Below are 4,693 nucleotides of genomic sequence, written 5' to 3'. Positions count from 1 at the left end.
AGCTGTGCATTATCTCATGGGAAAAATAATGTCCCATCAAGGCATTTAATCATTTCCTTGACTTCATGATGTTGATGTTGTGGTTTTGAGTGAAATGTCTCAATTATTATTGGATGGATTTCCATTTAATTTGGTACAGATGTTCACGATCACCTCAGGATGAACTGTACTAGCACTGATTATCCTGTCACACCATCGTCTGGCTTTGTTTTATATGTAAATACCTTCAGAACAAATAACATTCCCATCAGCCTCAGGTGTAGCGCCAATTAGCAAATGTTAGCATGCTAATAAGCTAAATTAAAACAGTAAACATTAGCGACACCAAATGCTAAGGTGATGCAAGTGTTGTGTCTGTCTGCATGTTAGCATGCTAACATTAGCAACACTGTGCTTAAGTGCAGCCTAGCCAGTATGACTGAAGAATCAGTGTGTAGCTAACAGGCTAACAGCTCAGGTGTTCTCCTGTCCAGCCTCATGGTGTGTCGCTGATATTAGAAATGAACAGATAACAGGATGCAAACGTCTGTTTGTGATAGCGTCCTGTTACAGCAGTCTGTGGGTGACACAGCACTACATGCATACTAAATGTATACTATAAGCATTAAATATAAATTACACTGAAAGACATAAGAATAAAAATGAGGATAAATTGTGACAAAATGGCTAAAAGAAATTGTTTTTGGAGGGATTAATGTAAGTACTACAGCCTGAAAATAATTTTACTTTGCTTTACGTACGTAGGAATAGTTAAAAAGTCTTTAAGAGATTAAGTCATAAAATGATATAAAATGAATTAGTCATCTGAGACACTCATATAAAAACACTGTGTGAACATATATATGTATATAATGTGATATTAATGCCATTTTAATTAGTTAACAGGAATTATATTGATTGATTGATTGATCCATTTTGCCCTACAGTAAGCCTGGCTGCGCCACACTGCAGAGCTGCTTTTAGACGTCACCTGAACGCAGCACATTATTGCATGCAGCATTAATCAATGTCCCTTAATGTTTGATATGGTGTACTGTGTGTACTGTTGCAGTACTGTTGTACTTGCTTTGAGCAGTCCCCCAGGCAATGCATGCTGTCTCTTTGCTGTACAGGCAGCCTGGCGTCAAACTTCTTGCGTAACTGCTTTATACTTTTCTTTAGTACACAAATAATTCTTGGCTGCTTCCATATATATACATACTTTTTTAGAGATGAAGAGAAAAATACCCCACCCAAGCTTTAAAAACAGTCATAATGACAATTAAAATTATATCTGCAGGCTTAAATGTAAAAACAAAATTAAAGCCACAATCATCTTCAGTTTACAGCACATGCATGAGGAAGTCACTCAGCATATAGAATAATCAAATAGAGCGTGAAATTACCTATTTTTCAATTACATATGTCTAATGGTGGAGTGGAAAGCAGTGTGGAGCGCAGTGACGGGGTCGTGGCAGATGATTTAGATACATGTTCACACAGTGCCAGGGACTCTGCACCGAGAGCGCAGCCAATTCAAATATAGCACAGACTCTTGGGAAAAAGTTTCCTTGAAAAACATGATTAATGGCAGTCCAGCGTGTTTCAGCGGGGCTGCATGGCGTGACTAATGCAAACAGGTTTTCTTAGGCAACAGAGTAACCTTTGCTCAACTGGCACATACAGAAATCCCATTTTTATTTCGGCTCCTATTTGACCTCACGAAGGAAAATACAACCTCCGTGTTGCTTTCAGGTAGCATTTTAGACAGACAACGCCAAACCGCCGCCTGTACTGTGGCGCAGGCAGCAAACAATCATGCAACAACAACAATATAAGACACAAAACGTTCCCTGACAAAAGTCTAATCTCTGAAGACTTGTCTTTCGGCCGTTGCATCAGCAGGAGAGAGTTGACTGTGTAAATGTGAGGCAGCTCTTTGAGCAAACAATGATATAACGCTGTTCAAATACTGAGAGTATCACAATGTGTAGCAACACCGTGACAGTTCTGAGAACTGTTGGCTAATTTTGGTTCACATGTACTGAGGCAGGCCCCCGTTGAACTGCAGCCTTACCTGGGATGCATATGTTACCCTATGGGAAGTATATATAGCAGCTACTGTGCACAGTAGCAGCCAGGACTCTCGTCTACAGCCATGCTAGCAGCTCTGTGAGGATGAACGTAGTTCTTTAAGCTAAATGCTAACACCAGAATGGAAGATTCACTTAATTTAGTGAAATCATAGGAGATGTTGGTTGCTGAAACCTAGCGGTTAGCTGTCACTCAAAGGTACCATGCCCATAAATATGCATTACTTTGAGCCTTAACATCATTTAAGTAAGTTAGATAAAAATTCACCCCTGTACAGTTGTCAGGAACGAGGAAATAAGCTATAGAGACCAAAATTGTTTTTGCACCAGGCTGCTGTTTATTTCTGCGGTAAAGTTTGGTATTTTAATATGGGGGTCTATGGGGAGGAACTGCAGTTTTTGCCATTTCTGCATGGTTGCCGCTTGGATAGAACAGAACAACACAAGCTAGCTAGGCTGTGCTAATACACAAAAAGACCTCTGAACTGGAAACAAAATCCATCTGGCCAGAGTTCGCCAACATAAACACACCTCACGTCACAAAAATATGGCACCTATTGAGGAGATATTTCACTCCGAACCACAGATGTGCCCCTCATGTTGGTACGACAGGAAGTAAGTCAGAGTCATGGGCTTAATGGATGATTCAACAAGATTTCCTGGAAATCCATCCAATAGTTGTTGAGATGACTAATGGGCCGAATGACCAACCAGAAACCTAAAACTGAGCCTTTTCCCTTGGTTCGATCTCCAGAAAGTCTGCTGCATTTAGGGAGACAAGCAGAAATGCCGTTACTCAAACAGCAAACCACGTGTATTGCGGTTTTGGCCATTTCACCAAGTTAACCTCTGAATACATATAATCTCGTAACAAGGCCCGCTATCGGCTCTTATCTGTCCCCCTGACGACAGGAAGTAATCAGGGTCATGGGAAATATGGTGATTTTGACAAACACAAGGGCTAGATAATTGTATAATCTCTCAACGCTGGAAACGCTTGGAAAGCTTTTAGTTGGGTGCTTGTATCACCGATAGTTTTCGGAGGTGTATCACACGGGCGTCTGACTCATGACCTCGAAGTCCTTATTTAGAAACATCTCAGGGCTAAATCTGATCTTAGCATCATGCATAGGGTAGAAATCCAGGTCAACTGTTACTTCTATGTGGAAAACTCCCAGCTCTGTGCCAGCAGACATCTAGTTTCTCCTCGCTCCTCTTCGCATTCCTCATCGTCACATTCAAACAAAATGTTCCAACATCGTAAACCTTGAACAGCTGAGTGTGTCCGGCTCCTCTGAACGCATAAAGGTTAATCTGAATACTCAGAAACTGCTGTTGTGATCACGACGAGACCAAACGTTCAGTCACGGTGGGACTGCTCTCGAGGAGGATCGCACGCCAGAGGCCAAAATGTACCCATTAAAGCCATCAGCACACAAACAGTAGCCGAGAGGGGAGAGAGGACACAGGTGGCTGCAGATCAAGATGAATGATGGACCAGAGGACAGGAGGTAGGGTCTGATCACCAGGTCACCTGCCTGGTGTCCAAAGACTGAAATGACCTGATACTTGCTTAAGCACGACACATACATCAGTCATATTTAATCAAAACGATCCCTCATTTAGGGCTCCTGTGGTTTTAAGAACAAACACCCGCCTGCCCTTGTTATAGGCGATGAGAGGGTTTCACGTCAGATCTGGAACGGTCTGCCTAAACGACGGATTTGATGACAACTGTAGAGAGGTATTGATTTTTGCAAACCTTGTGCGGTTTGCACAGAAGGCTCCAAAGGGCTCCAGTTGCAAAAGAAAGATAACGCTGATTTTGACTGAAACTTTGGAACGGCGAAGAGATCCTGGCGCAGAGACATCGGGCTGCATTCAAGCCTGTGAAGCCTCAACAGAAAATCTTCTAAAAAGTGAAGCCGGTCAACATGAAGAGTGAAAGCCCGCCTCCTGCATCTACACCAGTTTCATCTTTTATTCTGGAGACTTTTTTCTGATATCAAACAGGGTTTTAAACGCCACATAGAATTAAATAGTTTTAGGAGTTAAAATGATGGGAAATGTTGTCAATAAGGCCTAAAAACAGGAGATTATTGACATTTATGCCACATTTTTGTTTGTACTTCCCACCTGTATTTAAAACTAACTCCAACTACATCTGATCAATTAACATGAGCTGGACACAGAGAAGCAGCGTTACACTGACGGTTAAAACAACCATTTAATTCAGGTTTTTACTAAAATAAACACTAACTCATTGAGCCGATGAGCTTTCTGGCTACAGAAACAGTTTTTTACAGGTCTGATAGTGCTGACTTGTAACTCCACAACAAATACTCAATAATTTAAGTCTTTTTAACACCTTTTTTGCCGTAATCTGAATTGAATGCTTTTTGATACCAGGAATAATTTATATTTTTGATATTTACTGTCAGTTGCTCTGTAAAATATACTCTTAAGTAACAACAACCACATACACCCAGTACTGAGTATTGCATTGAGGGTAAACACTGCCATCTGCTGGACCGGAGGTGGAACTATCTGACAAGACTTCTTACACAAAGAGCTCACACACTTTTATCAAACTAATATTTTTATTTGTACTGAAGGTTGCA

This window comes from Chelmon rostratus, chromosome 19 (assembly GCF_017976325.1).
Source record: "Chelmon rostratus isolate fCheRos1 chromosome 19, fCheRos1.pri, whole genome shotgun sequence".
Taxonomy (NCBI): domain Eukaryota; kingdom Metazoa; phylum Chordata; class Actinopteri; order Chaetodontiformes; family Chaetodontidae; genus Chelmon; species Chelmon rostratus.
The sequence above is the reverse complement of the archived record's forward strand: the minus strand, read 5'-3'. Positions refer to the sequence as shown.